Consider the following 18,122-nt stretch of genomic DNA (forward strand, 5'->3'; position numbering starts at 1 on the left):
TGTGTGGGTTAATGTCAGGGTCTTCAATTTGATTCCATTGATCCATGTGTCAGTTTTTATGCCAATACCAAACTGTTTTTATTACTGTAGCTCTATAGTAGAGCTTGAAGTCAGGGATTCTGATGCCTCCAGAGGTTGTTTTATTGTACAGGATTCTTTTGGCTATCCTGGGTTTTTTTGTTTTTCCATATGAAGTTGAGTATTGTTCTTTCCAGGTCTTTGAAGAAAAACACGGGGATCACTCAATGACGGAGAAATGGATGGGAACTACATGAATAGCCTGGACATGAGTGGTAGTAATGAAGGGCGAGGGTCAAGGGAAAGAGAGCAGGAGATCCCAGCTGGATCAAGAACAGAGAGGGAGAACAAGGAATAGGATACCATGGTAAATGAAGACCACATGAGAAAAGGAAGAAACAAAGTGCTAAAGAGGCCCACAGAAATCCACAAAGATACCCCCACAAATGACTGCTCGCAATGGCCTAGAGACAGCCGGGACTGACCTACTCTGGTGATGCGATGGCCAAGCACCCTAATAGTTGTGCCAGAAACCCCATCCAAGGACTGAAAAATCTGGATGCAGTGATCCAAGGCTAGGCCCTGGATGGAGGGCCGCGAGTCTAATTAGCGAAAAAGAGGAGGGTTTATATGAGCGAGAATTGTTGAAACCAAGGTTGGATAAAACACAGGGACAAATAGACAAACGAATGGAAACACATTAACTATGAACCAAAGGCCGAGGGGCCCCCAACTGGATAAGGCCCTCTGAATAGGTGAGACAGTTGATTGGCTTGATCTGTTTGGGAGGCATCTAGGCAGTGGTACCAGGTCCTGGGCTCGTTGCATGAGTTAGCTGTTTGAAACCTGGGACTTATGCAGGGATGCTTGGCTCGGTCTGGGCAGAGGGGACTGGACCTGCCTGGACTGAGTCTATCAGGTGGTTGTCAGGCCTTGGGGAAGGCCTTGATCTGGAGGAAGTGGGAATAGGGGGTGGGCTGGGGGGAAGGGCAGGGAGGCAGGAAGGGGGAGAACAAGGGAATCTGTGGCTGTTATGTAGAACTGAATAGTGTTGTAAAATAAAATAATAAAAAAAATGAAAAAAAATATTGTGGGACTAAACAACCAATATCTGATTTGATTTTAGGTTCACTCCATGAGATGGAAACAAACACTTCTCAGATTGTCAAGAACTTGAAACAAGATAGGCCATAAAACCAGGGGGAATCCAAATACTATTGTTTTGCTAAGAAATGCAGCAATGTAATGTCTCCTAAGTATATTCTGCAATATTAATAGATGATTGGAACACTTAGTTATCATCAAAGATGTTCCCTCCATCCATGGAACACATACTTCCAAATGGGATGTCTTCTTAAAAGTCCCTTCCCTCAGGGTCAAGGAACCTGAAAGAAGAGGAGGTAGAAAGATTATAAAAGTCAGAGAAAATGGAAGACACTGAGGAAACAAGACATTCTAAATATAGCAGGACTGATGTACATATGAATCAAAAGACTGGGAAGGATTCACAAGGCCTGTACCACAAAGACAGGTGGGTTGCCAACACTGAGAGGGGAAGTGGACACAAGCCCTCATCTTTAATTCAGAAGCCAACCCCAAGTTCTCACAAGCCTCCATCCCAAAACCAGTTGCAAATACAATAACTAGTTTCCTTCAAGGGAGTCTAATTGGGTATACAAACAATTCTTAAGGGAATGCCCCATGGCCAGTAGTAGATGGAAAATAAAGAAATACACTCAGTGGCATTTGTGGATGTAACATTTTTAAGATTACATGTATTTATGCACAATGATTATTTCTGATTTCTTGTTTTCATGATTTTCTGTGTATGAAAATGTGTTTCTTTTCTTCTATTGTGTTTCTTGTCTCTTTTCTTTGGATTTTTTTTTTCTGTTTGCTTGCTTATTTTATCAAACTTTGGCTTGTTTGTTTTTATTTTAATGTATCATTAGTTTTCAATGCCTGTTTGTTTTCTAATAAGAGGGAGGAAAAAGGGTACAGATTTGAGCAAGAGGGAAATTGAGGAGATCCTGGAGAAGTTAGTGGAGAGGAAACTGTAATCAGATTATATTGTATGAAAAAAATCTATTTTCAATTTGCTTGCACATATGTTATATGTCGAGTGTAAGTCTTCCTCCTAAATATTGTTCTACCTTCTGTGCAGGTTAAAGTTAAGGAACTACCAATGTATTTTGGCCATGACATTTGCCATTGAGGAGATCAACAGTAATCCCTACCCTTTACCTAATACATCCCTGGGATTTGAGATCTATAATGTTCCAAATGGTGAAAGGCACACTCTGGCAAACCTTTTTGGCTCACTTTCAGGCCCTGGATATTACATCTCTAACTACAGATGTGCAAAAGAAGGCATGTCAGCTGCTGTACTTATAGGATCATCATGGGCAATATCTGAATACATAGGGACACTGCTGGATCTTTGCAAATTTCCACAGGTGAGAGAAGGTGATGTGAGAAGACATGATGTCAGCTCTGCTTGGTGACATTTCAGCTGTCTGTGAGGAAAAGAGGCAAGCTTGAGTAACTCCTCATGGATAGGGAAATAAATCAGACACAGTTGACACATGTATATTTTTGTAGCTTAGCATACAGAAAAGCAGAAGGAAGGATGGAGCAGACACACCACTATTAAACCTCTGAACATTGCTGATATTCCTGCAGGATATGACTCATCATAGTATATATTCATTAATTAAGTAAAATCAAACCTGGTTCAGGGGACAGAGCCTACAAATAGTTGAATGGAACTAGGCATAGAGCATTCTGATGAACCAGGAATATAGATAGAGAGACAGCACAGGAAGGGGTAGTGTGGGACATGGAATTTGGTTCTTTGTTTTGCTTTGGGATGAATGGAGAGACATGTCTGTTGCTGGGTCTCCAGTCAAACAGGAAGGTCAGTTGGATGCTCTTTGGTCTCTGTGATCTAACAGGTTTCCACCCTCATATCTGATTCTGAGTCTTTGTTGGTAAATAATATGATAGAGACTTAGTTTAAATCTATATAGAGCAACCACCATCTACCCAGGACAGGGGACTGGAAACCCCTTTAGGCTGCAGCCTGCATGGCTGTTGGGGAATTGACTCTGGGGATGGTGGGCTAAGGACAGTAACTAAGTATCAGTAGATTCATGTGCAGCTGCTGAGCTGACAGAAGACCATCACTGTATGTTCTCATAAACCCATAACAAGACAGATTTGAACTTCAAAGAAGGATTATCCTACAGGCTTCAAACCATTGCTGTAGAACTGTATTGATATTTATGACAATGTTCTTCCTTCTGATTGCTTCTCCCTACAGCCTAATTAGTTTTGGGCCTTTTGATACTACCCTCAGTGAACAAAAATGTTTTCTTTCCTGTACCAGGTGGCCCCCAAGGACACATCTCTGACACTTGGCATTGTGTCTTTGAGTCTTCATTTCCACTGGAACTGGGTTGGGCTATTCATCATAGATGATCACAAAGGTGCCAAGATTCTGTCAGATTTGAGAAGTTAGCTGGAGAAAAATGGAATCTGCATAGCATTTGTGGAAATGATCCTAGCCATCAGGGGTTCATTTCTGACCACATCCTCGAAAAATCAGGTGCAGATTCTGGAATCATCAGCAAATATGATTATTATATATGGGGACACTGATTCTCTATTGAGCTTAATAATGAATATAAGGCAGAAATTAGTCACATGGAAAGTCTAGGTCCTGAATTCACAATGGGGTCATTCCAAATTTGATGACTATTTCTTGTTAGATGTGCTGCATGGGACCCTTATTTTTTCACACCATAAGAAGGAAATTATTAATTTTACAGATTTTATCCAGACAGCCAATCCTTACAAATACCCACAAGACATTTATCTTCATGTATTGTGGCACTCATTTTTCAATTGCTCATTTTTGAGGAAAGATTGTACAATTGGGGATAACTGTCTGCCTAATGCATCCTTGGGATTCTTGCCAGGGAACATATTTGACATGACCATGAGTGAAGAACGTTACAATGTGTACAATGCAGTGTATGCTGTGGCCCACAGTCTACATGAGATGACTCTCAATGAAGTACAATTTCAAACTTGTGGAAAAGGAAAAGAGATGGTATTCTTCCCTGGCAGGTAATGTCACTTCTGTAGTATTATAACATCAGCAAGATGCCACTCTAAGGGTTTATAAATGCACTAAAACTACACAATACATAGTTTAGATTATTTTCTCAAAATCCTCAAGAAAGACTGTGTAAGGAGGAATCTGTTTTACGTCCATATGTAGTTGTATTGCAAAGGGTCATACAATGTTTACAGATAAAACTTTCAATACAAAAAGTCCATTAACCCAAGAGAATTCACACAATAGAAAAGGCAGAGACAGACTTGTCACAATGGACATGGATATTTCTAAAATGCTTATGTTACATAAATGAACACTCATGAAATCATTATTTTACATAGTGAAACTCTAAATATTTTCAAAACTTAGTTGGATGTGACTAAATTTTCTTTTTTCTTTTATGTATTTTATTTTATGAAATTAGTGTTTTTAATGCATGTATGTCTGGGTAAGGGGGTCAGGTCCCCTGGAACTGGAGTTACAGACAGTTGTGAGCTGCCATGTGGGTTTTGGGAATTGAACCACAGTCTTCTCTAAGATCAGTCGGTACTCTTAAATCAGAGCCATCTTTCAGGCCCAGGTATGACTATATTTTAAAAGAAGGTGGGAATTTTCTCCATGTACATTTAGGAGTGCTTGGTTCTAAGTTTTCTAATGGAACTAATTGGAATATTTTAAAACCATAATGATGTTTCCATTATCCTTGGGTATAATTTGATTGATATGACTGATACCTGTATTAAAGGTGCTTTTCAAATAGCGATTAAAATCAAGAAGAGATGTTACCTGATTCTGCCTCTGTTGTACCTCTCTTGAGTTTATTTAGCATAAGAGCATGTATCGCTTCCAGCTTCACCTTTTTTTTAATTTTACAACACCATTCAGTTCCACATAATAGCCACAGATTCCCCTGCTCTCCCGCTCCCTCCCCCTTCCCCCTCCCCCCAGCCCACCACCTATTCCCACCTCCTCCAGATCAAGGTCTTCCCCGAGGACAGGGATCGACCTGATAGACTCAGTCCAGGCAGGTCCAGTCCCCCCTCCCAGACCGAGCCAAGTGTCCCTGCATAAGTCCCAGGATTCAAACAGCCAACTCATGCAACAAGCCCAGGACCCAGCACCACCGCACAGCTGCCTCCCAACCAGATCAAGCCAAATGACTGTCTCACCCATTCAGAGGGCCTGATCTAGTTGGGGGCCCCTCAGCCTTTGGTTCATAGTTCACGTGCTTCCATTAATTTGGTTATTTGTCCCTGTGCTTTATCCAACCTTGGCTTCAACAATTCTCATTCATATAAACCCTCCTCTTTCACACTAATTAGATTCCCAGTGCTCCACCAGGGCCCCAGCTGTGGATGTCTGCATCCAGATTCCTCAGTCCTTGAATGGGGTTTATGGCACAACTATCAGGGTGTTTGACCATCCCATCACCAGAGTAGGTCAGTCCTGTCCATCTTTCGACCATTGCCAGCAGTCTTTTGCGGGGGTATCTTTGTGGATCTCCATGTGCCTCCCTAGCTCTCTGCTTCCTCCCCTTCTCATGTGGTCTTCATTTACCATGGTCTCCTATTCCTTGTTCTCCCTCTCTTGTCTTGATCCAGCTAGGATCTCCCGCTCTCTTTCCCTTGACCGTCACCCTTCATTGCTCCCATCATGACAGGATTCTACCAGATCTTCAAAGAAGAGTTAATACCAATACTCTCTAAATTGTTCCACATAATAGAAACAGAAGGGACATTACCAAACTCCTTCAATGAGGCTACAATTACCCTGGTTCCCAAACCAAACAAGGATACAACAAAGAAAGAGAACTACAGACTGATCTCCCTCATGAACATTGATGCAAAAATACTCAATAAAATACTGGCAAACAGACTCCAAGAACACATCAGAACAATTATCCACCATTGATCAAGTAGGCTTCATCCCAGAGATGCAAGGCTGGTTCAACATACAAAAGTCCGACAATGTAATATACCACATAAACAAACTCAAAGAAAAAAAACCACATGATCATCTCACTAGATGCAGAAAAGGCATTTGACAAAATCCAACACCCCTTCATGATAAAAGTCTTGGAGTGATCAGGAATACAGGGAACATACCTAAACATAATAAAGGCAATTTACAGCAAGCCAACAGCCAACATCAAATTAAATGGAGAGAAATTCAAAGCAATTCCACTAAAATCAGGAATGAGGCAAGGCTGTCCACTCTCCCCATATGTATTCAATATAGTACTTGAAGTTCTAGCCAGAGCAATAAGACAACATAAGGAGATTAAGGGGATACAAATTGGAAAGGAAGAAGTCAAGCTTTCCCTATTTGCAGATGACATGAGAGCATATTTGAGTGACCCCAAAGATTCCACCCAGGAATTGATAAAGCTTCACCCTTTTCTAAAGAACACTAAACTCATCAACCATGCTGGAGACCAGGTGGTTCTGGGTCAGAAAATGCAATCACATGTAGAATATGACATCTCAATTTTTGGAATTTCCCAAAAGGTCTTGGGATAAATGCCAATGTAGGAACATTTTCTCCAAATGCTCCAGAGGGCCAGAAATTGTCCTTATCTTCTTATATGATACAGTGGGCCACAGGATTAACAAAGGTGAGTTTCATCTTCCTTAACTCTTTTGACCTGTATGTAAATTTCAAAAAAAACATATTTATGTTCACACAAGACCCATTTATAGACACATAATAACCACCAATATAAAGAATTCTCTCCGTATCATTTTTTTCTGGATGAACTATTTATTTTCCAATCTGACCATTTATTTAATATGGATTTTTTGTCATTATCACAGATCATATGAAAAGAAATTTATTTTGATCCCATCTTGAAAGTTTTCAGCCAATGGTCAGTTGGCCTGATGCTTCTAAGCCCCTGTCAAGAAAAGACAAAATGACAGAAATATTTAGAAGTGATAGTTGTTTGACTTGTTATTGCAAAAAGGCTACTTAATAAATAGTATTGGAGGTTTTCCTTGGGTCACAATTTGAAGGTATATTCATACATGGCAGAAAGTTTTGTTTTAAGGTGGTAGAGATAGCTGTTCACATTGCATCAACAGGCAGGATGCAGAGATAGCTGAATGATACTGTTATCATCCTTTCTTCCTTTGCATTCATTAAGAAAAGGACCAATAACTCGAGGTCACCCACTTTACAGTGTTTTTTTTCTACCTCAAGGAACCTAATGTAGAAAACCTTTCACAATAGTTCTCCTAGATTGGTTTCCACAATGGTTCTAAGATGAATGACTACAGTGGAAGACCACTTTTTGCCTTTTTATCCAAGAGTCAAGAGACAATAGGTTTGTAGTTTCACCAAGACATGCTACCAAGGACATAAATTCTTACTTTTATGCCTCATCTGATAATCTTTCAACAATTTTCCAACAAAGTGATGTTATTAGGGTCAAGCATTTACCACATGGGCCTGTGAATGACTCACTTTAGCAACAAAAATCTCACTATCTGCATTCATAAATATTTACAGTTCTATACTCAAAAACACTCTATTAGAGATTCCATAAAACATGACCCTTTGCTAACATTCATTTTATTATTCTCAGATTCCTCTGTCTGTATGCAGTGATAGCTGTCATCCTGGATTCAGGAAAACCCACTGAGAGGGTGAGGCTGCCTGTTGCTTTGACTGCAAGCAATGCCCAGAGAATTAGATTTCCAATGAGACAGGTACATGCCAATCATGCAGAAAACATCTTAGCTCTCCACATCTGCAATGTCCAAGCAAATGAAAAATATCTGTAAAGTGAATTGCAATCAGTTAACATCTATAAAGACAATCATCTTCCTTCCAACTGTTAGAAAACAACAGATTGCAATTCATTTTCCCACTGAAATAACATGCTCTTGATATTGAAATTCATACCTGTTTTTGTTCTTGAACCACTGTAGACATGACTGTCTACAGAAAACCACTCTTCTCACACCAGTGAACTATGCTTCATGTCACCGTGTGCTTTGTCTCCGTTTCTTCTCTGTTGCTGTGGAAAGGCACTATGATGAAGCAACTTATAAAAGAAGACATTTAATTGGCTTTCAATTTCAGACTGTTAAGACTCCTTGAAGGCACAGCAGAGACATGTGTGGTTGGTTGAATGAGAAAGGCCCCCATAGGCTCATGTGTTTGAATACTTGGTCTATAGTTGTGGAACTATTTGGGAAGTATTACAAAATGTGGCCTTATTGATGGAGGTCTGTCACTGAGGGCTCGAATGGAGTATCAAAAGCCTGTGTCATTCCCAATTTTCTGTCTCTGTCTCTCTCTGTCTCTCTGTCTCTCTGTCTCTGTCTCTGTCTCTCTCTGTCTCTCTCTCTTTCTCTCTCTCTCTTTCTCCCTCTCTCTTCATCACACCTATAGATCAGATGTAAGCTCTCAACTATTTTTCCAGCTCCATTCCTTCTTCATGCAGCTTGCCATGTTCTCCATCTGGAACTGTGAGCCTGCAGGGTAAATTCTTTATTTTATTAGTTGTCTTGGTTTATGATGTCTCTTCACAGCAATAGAAATTTAACTAAGACAGCATGACCACAGGAACAGTTGAGAATTTACAGATTGATCCCCAAGTAGGAGACAGAGAAGACACACTGTGGATGACAAGATCCTTAAAATTTTTCCACAGCAACAGACCTCTCTCAAAAGGTCCACATCTCCTAATCCTTTTCAAATAGCTTCACAAACTGGGGGCAAGCCATAAAAACATGTGAAGTAAGCGGTGGTGGGGGAACATTCTCATTCAAATAACTGCAGTTTTCTCCATTATACCCCTAGACTGGTGAGTATATCATACTTTTATTTTTTCTTTAATTCAATTTTATGATAATTCTATATATTATAGAATACATCCTGAGCACAGCCTCCCCACCCTTTCCTCGACCCAGCCACAGCCTCTACCACCCCTTCTTTCCCAAGATCCACTGTTTTTTCAGTTCCCTGCCAAAAATGACAGGCCTCCCAGTGATATAAATTGAACTTGACATAACAAGATGCAATCAGACTGAGCATCAACTCTCATATCAATGCTGGACCAGGCAACCCAGAAGGATGAAAGTGTTCCATGTGCAGGCAAAAGAGTCATGGACACCCCAACTTCCAACTGTTAGGAGTCCCACAAAAATCTCAAGCTAAAATAAATTCAGCATGTATTCAGAAGGCCTATCACAGACCCACAGAGGAACCCTGATTGCTGCTACAATCTCTGTGAGCCCCTATGTTCCCTGCTTATGTCATTCTTTGGGCCATGATCTCCTGGTGACTTCAACCTCTCTGGCTCCTAAAATCCTTCCTCCTGCTCTTCTGTGTAGTATAATGAACTTCCTATAATGTTTTGCTGTGGGTCTCTGAATCTCATCAGCTACTCTAGTAAGTCTTCCTGATGATGATTGGGCTAGGCACCAATCAATGACTATATTAGAATATGATTACAAAACATTTGATTGAATTTTCTTTCATTCTTTCGTTTTTTTTTTTTTTTTCTTTTCGGTAGTGTTTGGTTGTCTTCTACGACTCTGAGAATTCAGCTTCTTGTTCGTGGCCATCCAGGCAGTGTCAAGCATGGGCTGTTTCTCATGACTTGGCCCTCAAGACAGATCAGTCACAGATTGACCACCCCATAAGCTCTGGGCCACCATTGCCCCAGCACAGCTTGTTGGCAGGGCAGGTTGTGCGTGAAAAGTTTGGTTGCTGGATTGGTGTCCAATTCCCAACAATGAGAGCCTAGCCTGGTGAAATAAGATGCATGGTTTAGTCTCCATATTCATCTGCACCTGCACCCAGAACACCCACAAAAATCAATTACATTTCCCTTTCCCAGGAAGATCCATTTGTCACCTCTAGAACTCTTCTTGTTACTTAGCCTCTGTGTGTCCTGGGATTGTAGTGTGATTATTCTTAACAGCTAATGTTCACTTATAAGTGAGTACATATCATGTTTGTCTTTCTGGTTCTGGATTACCACACAAAGTATGGTTGTTTTCCTAGTTCTGTCCATTTACCAACAAATTTCATGATGTCTTTTTTTCTAACAGATGAATAATACTCCATTGTGTAATATACCACATTTTCTTATTCAGTCTTTGGTTGAGATATATCTAAATGGTTTCCAGTTTCTAGCTATTATGAATATCATTGCTATGATCAGGGTTGAGCAAGTTTCTTTATGTGAGGATGGAGCATCTTTTGGGTTCATGCCCAAGAGTGCTATATCTGGTTCTTGAGGTAGGTCAGTTCCCAATTTTCTGAGGAATCACTATATTGATTTTATAGTGGCTGTACAAATTTTTACTCCCACCAGCATGGAAGAGTGTTCCCTTTGCTACATATCTTCACTAGCATAATTGTCACTTGTGTGATTGAACATAGCCATTCTGACTAGTGTAAGATGGAATCTCAAAAATCTTTTTGATTTGCATTTCCATGATGGCTAAGAATGTGAAACATTCTTCTGATTGTTTCTCAGCCATTTTGGTTTCCTCTATTGAGAATTCTCTGTTTAGTTTCAGACCTCCTCTCTTCATTTCACTATTTGGTTTGTTGATGTCTAATTTATTCAGTTCTTTATATTATTTGGATATAAGTGCTCTATTTGATGTGTAGTTGGTTGAAAACCTTTTCCCATCTGTAGACTGGCATTTTTTTCCTTTTTATGGTGCTCTTGCCTTAGAGTAGCTTTTCAGTTATATGAGATCCCACCTATTAGTTGTTGATCTTAGTGTTTGTGTTATGGGTGCTCTGTTCAGGAAGTCATCTCCTGTGCCAGTGGGTTCAAGGCTACTCCCCACTTTCTCTTCTGTTAAGTTCAGTAATTCTGTTTTTTTTTTTCAGTGAGTCTGCTGTTATGTTGAGGTCTGAATCATTTGGACTGGAGTTCTATGCAGGATGGTGATTATAAATCTATTTGCATTCTTTTACATGCAGACATCCCAGTGAGATAATTACCATTTGTGGACGTTTTTTTTCTTTTTTCCATTGTGTCTCTCTGGCTTCTTGATCAAAATTCTGGTATCCATAGGAGTGTGCATTTATGTCCGGGTCTTCTATAAGATTCTGTTGATCAACCTATCTGTTTTTATGCCCATACTTTATGGGTTTTACTACTATACTTCTGTAGTACAGTTTTAAATCAAGGATGGTGATACCTCCAGCAGTTCTTTTATTGTACAAGATTGTTTAAGCTATCCTGGGTTTTTGCTTAGCCATATGAAATTGAGTCTTGTCCTTTCAACTCTGTAAAGACTGGGAATGTGTTGCAATTTTGACATGGATTGCATTGAATCTGTAGATTGCTTTTGGTAAAATGGCTATGTTTTCCTATGTTGAACCTACTGAAACATAAACATGAGAAATCTTTCTATCTTCTCAGATAGTCTTCATTTCTTTCTTCAAAAACTTGAAGTTTATGTTATGCAAGTCTTTCACTTGCTAGGTTAGTGTTTCCCCAAAAGATTTTATATAATTTATGGCTATAATGAAGGGTGTTATTTCCCTGATTTCTTTCTCAAACACTTGGTAATTTGTAAAGAGGAGAGCTACTGAATTTTTTAATTAAACTTGTACCCAGCCACAATCCTGAAGGGTTTATCAACTCGAGGAGGTCCCTGGCAGGATTTTGGCATCAATTATGTATACTGTCATATCATCTGCAAATAATGATACTTCCAAATTTTCCTTTTCAATTTGTATGCCCTTTATCTCCTTCTGTTGTCTTATTCGTCTAGCTAGAACTTCAAGTAATATACTTAATAGTTTTGGAGGAAGTACACAACTTGTCTTGTTCCTGAGTTTAGTGGAATTTCTTTTAGTTTCTCTCCATTTACTTAAATGTTGGCTATAGACTTGAAGTAAATTCCCTTTGTGATGAGTAAGTATGTTCCTTGTATCTGTAATCTCTCCAAGTCTTTTCTCATGAAGGGTGTTGTATTTTGACAAAGTATTTTTCAGAATCCAATGCAATGATCATATACAATTTTCTTCCTTTTAGTTTGTTTATATGATGATTATATTTATTGATTTGCATATGTAGAAAGATTCCTTAATCTCTAAGAATAAGCCTACTTGATCATGATTGATGATTTTTTGATATGTCCTTGAATTCTATTTGCAAGAATTTTATTGTATTTTCACCTGAATTCAAAAGGAAAATTGGTCTGTTATTCTTTTTCTTTGTTGACTCTGTGATTTGGATATCAGGGTGACCGTGACATCAGAAAATGAATTTAGCAATTTTCCTTCTGTTTCTAATTTGAGGTATAATGTGAGATGTGTTAGTATTATCTCTTCTTCAAAGTTCTGGAAGAATTCTGTGCTAAACCATCTGGCACTGGGTTTTTTATGCTTGGGAGACTTTTAATGAATGCTTCTATTTCCTTAAGGGTTATAGATCTTTTTAAATTGTTTGTTTAATCATGATTTATTTTTGCTAAGTTGAATCTATCAAGAAAAATATCCATTGCTCTCAGATTTTCCAATTTTGTGGAGTACAGGTTGTTAAAGTATGACCTAATGATTCTTTGAATTTCTTTGCTGTCTGTTGTTATGCCCTCCCCTTGTCATTTCTGATATTGTTAATTTGAGTATTCTCTCTCTGCCTTTTAAATGGTTTAGATAGTGATTTGTCTATCTTGTTGATTTTCTCAAAAACCAGCTCTCTGTTTCTTTGATTCTCTGGATTCTTCTCTTTGTTTCTATTTATTTATTTCAGGCTGCAATTTGATTATTTTCTTGCCATCTACTCTTCCTGGATGTTCTTGCTTCTTTTTGTTCTAAAGCTCTCAGATATACTGCTAAGTTGCAGGTATGAGATCTCTCCACTTTTTATGTAGGCAACATTTTCCAACCTTCACTTAGAGCTAATGTCTATATTTGGTGTAGAAATATGTTTCTTGTGTGCAGCAAAAGGATTGATCCAGTTTTCATATCCACTCTCTTACCTATGTCTTTTATTGGGGAATTTAGTCCATTAATATCAGAAAATATTAATGATCAATAGTTATTAATTCCCGTTATTTTGTTGGTGGTGATGTGTGTGTGTGTGTGTGTGTGTGTGTGTGTGTGTGTGTTTCCATTCTTTGGTTTTTGTTGGTATGAGATTATATATTGCTATATTTTAATGGGTATAGTTAGCCTCCTTGGAGTTTTGGTTGGAATTTTGCTTCCCATACCTTCTCGAGACCTGGGATTGTGGGTAGATATGATTTAATTTGACTTTTTCATGAATTACCTGTTTTTTTCTGTCAATGGTGATTGGCCATTTTGCTGGATATAGTAGTCTGGGCTTGCATCAATGTTCTCTTAGAGTCCACATAACATCTCTCCTGACTCTTCTGGCATTTATAGTCTCCATTAAGAAGTTTGGATGCCTTTCTCAAAGAACCAACTCTTTGTGTCATTAGTTTTTTGTATTTTTCTCTTAGTTTCTAATTTATTAATTTTACCTCTCATTTAGATAATTTCCTGGCATCTATTCTTCCTGGCAGACTTTGCCTCTTCTTGTTCTATAGCTTTCAGGTGTGCTGTTAAGTCACTAGAGTGGGATTTCTCCAACTTCTTTATGTGGGCACTTAGTGCTATGAATTTCCCTCTTAACACTGCTTTCTTGTTAGGATGGAATATTCTGTAGAAATCTATTAGGTCCAATTGGGTCTTGACATCAGTTAGATCCTTTATTTCTCTGTTAAGTTTCGATTTGGGAGATCTGTCCAGTGGTGAAAGTTGGGTGTTGAGATACACAATGGAATACTACTCAGCAGAGAAAAACAATGACATCATGAGGTTTGCAGGCAAATGGAAGGATCTAGAAAAAATCATCCTGAGTGAGGTAACCCATACTCAGAAAGACAAATATGGTATGTAATCACTCATAGGAGGATGCTAGATGTGGAACAAGGATGACTGGACTGCTACTCACAACACCAGTGAGGCTACCTGGAAAACAGGACCCAAAGAAAGACACAGAGAAATGGATGAGATCTACACGTACAGCCTGGACATGAGTGGGAGCAATGAAGGGCGAGGGTCGAGTGAAAGAGAGCAGGAGATCCCAGCTGGATCAAGAAAAGAGGGGGAGAACAAAGAATAGGAGATCATGGTATATGAAGACCACATGAGAAAGGAAGAAACAATAGCTAAAGAGGCCCACAGAAATCCACAAAGATACCCCCACAAAAGACTGCTGGCAATGATCTTGAGACAGCCGGGACTGACCTACTCTGGTGATGGGATGGCCAAACACCCTAATAATTGTGCCAGAAACCCCATCCAAGGACTGAGAAATCTGGATGCAGACATCCAAGGCTAAGCCCCAGGTGGAGTGCCAGGAGTCTAATTAGTGAGAAAGAGTAGGGTTTATATGTGCGAGAATTGTTGAAACCAAGGTTGGATAAAGCACAGGGACAAATAACAAAAGAATGGAAAAACATGAACGATGAACCAAAGGCTGAGGGGCTCCCAACTAGATTAGGTCCTCTGAATAGGTGAGACAGTCAATTAGATTGATCTGTTTGGGAGGCATCTAGCCAGTGGTACCAGGTCCTGGGCTTGTTGCATGAGTTAACTGTTTGAAATCTGGGACTTATGCAGGGATGCTTGGCTCAGTCTGGGAGGAGGGGACTGTACTTGCCTGGACTGAGTCTATCAGGTCGATCCCAGGCCTCAGGGGAGACCATGATCTGGAGGAAGTGGGAATAGGGGGTGGGCTGACGGGAAGGGGAGGGGGGCATGAAGGGAGAGAACAAGGGAATCTGTGGCTATTATATAGAACTGAATAGTATTGTAAAATAAAAAGTAAAAGGAGTTTGGATGTCAACCTGGCCTTTGTGGTTTCAATAACCTCTGTGGCCTATTGTGTTCTGGGTTTCTGATTGGTGTCTGGGATTCCTAGTATACTATAGGCTCCAGTAAAGCAGAAGTTTTCTGTGGAATTTGTGGGATGTGATAGGGAGTGCAGGATTTCAAAGGACATCCTCCCTATTGCACTGAACTCTTGTGCCCTCTTAAGAATGGAGATGTATTAATGAAGAGGCAATGACAGAGTGAAATTAGGTTCATGTGATGTATACCAGTGCTCTAGTGACTTGTAAAACAGATACAGCAGTGTCACTCCAGGAGAGGATACCATATGAGTAACAACAGAGAAAGCTTTGGTGCTGCTTAATTTATGTCAGCATGACGTAGAAGTCAAATTGAGTTTAATTCTTCTGTATTTGTATGTGAAAAAAAGCATGGTGGTTCAGATATCATTGCAATGTTCTCGAGCAGGGAAGTGGCTTAGACTAAAAGGGGAAACCTGAGTATGCATTCATAACCACCTACATTTCTGCCAGATGTGGGTCAGAGTGTGAAGTGTCCAGAAACACACTATGCAAATAATGAGAAGAGCCACTGTCAACATAAGTCTGTGACATTTCTGGCCTATGGAGACTCCTTGGGGAAGATATTCAGCGTCAGATCCTTGGGTTTCACCTCACTCACAGCTGTTGTTCTTGGGGTATTTCAGAAACACAGAGACACTCCTATTGTCAAGGCCAATAACCGGCATCTCAGTTATATCCTGCTCATCACTCTCACCCTCTGTTTTCTCTGTCCCTTGCTTTACATTGGCCATCCTAGCACAGTCACCTGTATCCTACAGCAGAACATATTTGGACTTCTGTTCACTGTGGCTCTTTCCACTGTGATGGCCAAAACTCTCACTGTACCTATAGCCTTCAAGATTACTACTACTCCAGGGAGAATAAGGAGGTGACTGCTGTTAGCAAGGGCCCCTTATTTCATCTTTGCAATCTGCACACTGCTACAAGTTGTTCTCTCTGGAATCTGGCTGACATCCTCTCCTCCATTTATTGACAAAGATGTCCTTTCAGAACATGGACACATCATCATCATTTGCAACAAAGGCTCAGCTATAGCCTTCTACTGCATCCTGGGATACCTGGGAACACTGGCTATAGGGAGTTACCTCATGGCTTTTTTGTCCAGGAATCTGCCTGACACATTCAATGAAGCCAAGTTCCTGGCTTTCAGCATGCTGGTGTTCTGCAGTGTGTGGATCAGCTTCCTCCCTGTCTACCATAGCACCAAGGGGAAGGTCATGGTGGCTATGGAAGTCCTCTCTATCTTGGCTTCTAGTAAATTACTCTTAGGCATCATCTTTGCCCCCAAGTGCTACATCATACTATTAAGACCAGAAAGGAACTCACTTCATCACATTAGGGTTATAACATATGCTTGAATAACAAAACTTAAACCTAGCTCCCATATTTCTTAAATTAAAGAGTTTTGATGTATTATTATTCTTCACTCTCTGAATACTCACATAAGAAGTCATAATTTGGCATTTGATCCCATATGCTATTATTTCTTTAAGTAATCATATTAGGCTAAAAGAATTTTGCATCCATCCTCTTATTCATGTTGGAATATAGTGTGCATTTTGAGTTTTCCTTTTACATTCATTATTACTTTTGTGTTATTGATTTCACTTGCTGATGAAATGCTAATTTGGGAATTTTCCACTTGGATCATTCACATATTTTATTAATTTGACCACTAGAGTACTCCAAAAAAATATTTCTGCTATCAATTATATATGGTGATGAATAGTTTCAAGAGTTATACATGTAAATATTAAACATTTTTTAAATTTGACATTCATTACAACAAATTTGTGCCAATATAGTGTTTTGTATCTGAAGCCCTCAAACCATTCTCTGATTTGTCATGTGTTCTTTTTTTATATGTATTATTCTGAAGAAATTCAAATTATTCACATTTGATGTAACTTTTCATAAAGATTATACTGTACCAGAACACTACATAATGAGCTACACACTAAGTTATTGCAAACTCAGGACCTCATTTTATAACCCAATACCAAATGTCAACCAGCGACTTCCTTTCTGGACCGGAGGTGAGAATCCCCGCCCAACCCGGAACCCATCCCTGGGCAGCATCCACTCCAGGAAGACCTGCCCAACTTGGCCCCAGGTTCTGGCCACCAGGCAGGTCCCCTTTTAGCCCCACCCGGAGGGATCCCCTTTTCCAAGCCACCCCCCCACAGCCCCTGCAATCTCCACACCCTGCCCCACGCCTACCTGCCCGAGACCCCAGCCACTTCCTGAGACTTAGAGACCGGCCCCCAGCTCCCATCCTGCCCCCGACTTCCCATCTGGACCACAGGTGAGTATCCGCGCCCAACCCGGACCCCATCCCTGGGCACCAGCCACTCTGGGAAGACCTGCCCAACTTGGCCCCAGGTTCTGGCCACCAGGCAGGTCCCCTTCTAGCCCCACCGGGAGGGATCCCCTTTTCCAAGCCCCCCCAGCCCCTGCAATCTCCGTGCCGTGCCCCCACACCTACCTCTCCAAGACCCCAGCCACCTTCTGACACTTAGAGACCGGCCCCCAGCTCCCATCCTGTTCCTGACTTCCCTTCTGGACCAGAGACTTCTAGTCCAGATAAGAGCTTCCATCCTGCCTGGGAGTTCCCATTTGGACAAGAGAACTCCTTTTTGGACAAGAGAGAGAGACTTCCTGAATCTGTCAGCTCTTTCTGAAACAAGTACACTGATAAGACCAAGAAGGAACCACAAGGAGAGGGGCAGACGTCAAGGCAGAAGTACATACAACAAAATGAAGAGCAATACAGCATCACCAGAACCTAGCCCGCCTCCAACATCTAGACCTGAACATCAAAAATAGGAAGAAGCAGAAAAAAGTAGACTTATGAGTAACTTCATGAAGAAGATAGAGGCTTCTGTAGAGGAAAAGACAAGAAAATTGGAAGAATGCAGTAAACAACTAGAGGAAAGGGCAAACAAATTAGAAGAAAACATTAAAGCCCTGCAAGAAAACAATAAAGTCCTGCAAGAAAACAATAAAGTCCTGCATGAAAACAATAAAGTACTGGAAGAAAATAATAAAGTACTGAAAGAAAATCATGAAAAAGCAAT

At 40.2% G+C, this 18,122-nt stretch overlaps 1 pseudogene; it reads left to right on the forward strand.

Moving 5' to 3' along the window:
* The first annotated feature begins 1,445 nt into the window (after positions 1-1,445).
* LOC107400356 (vomeronasal type-2 receptor 116-like) lies at positions 1,446-16,403 on the forward strand (annotated as a pseudogene).
* The last annotated feature ends 1,719 nt before the right edge of the window (positions 16,404-18,122 follow it).

This window comes from Peromyscus maniculatus, chromosome 1, assembly GCF_049852395.1.
Source record: "Peromyscus maniculatus bairdii isolate BWxNUB_F1_BW_parent chromosome 1, HU_Pman_BW_mat_3.1, whole genome shotgun sequence".
Taxonomy (NCBI): domain Eukaryota; kingdom Metazoa; phylum Chordata; class Mammalia; order Rodentia; family Cricetidae; genus Peromyscus; species Peromyscus maniculatus.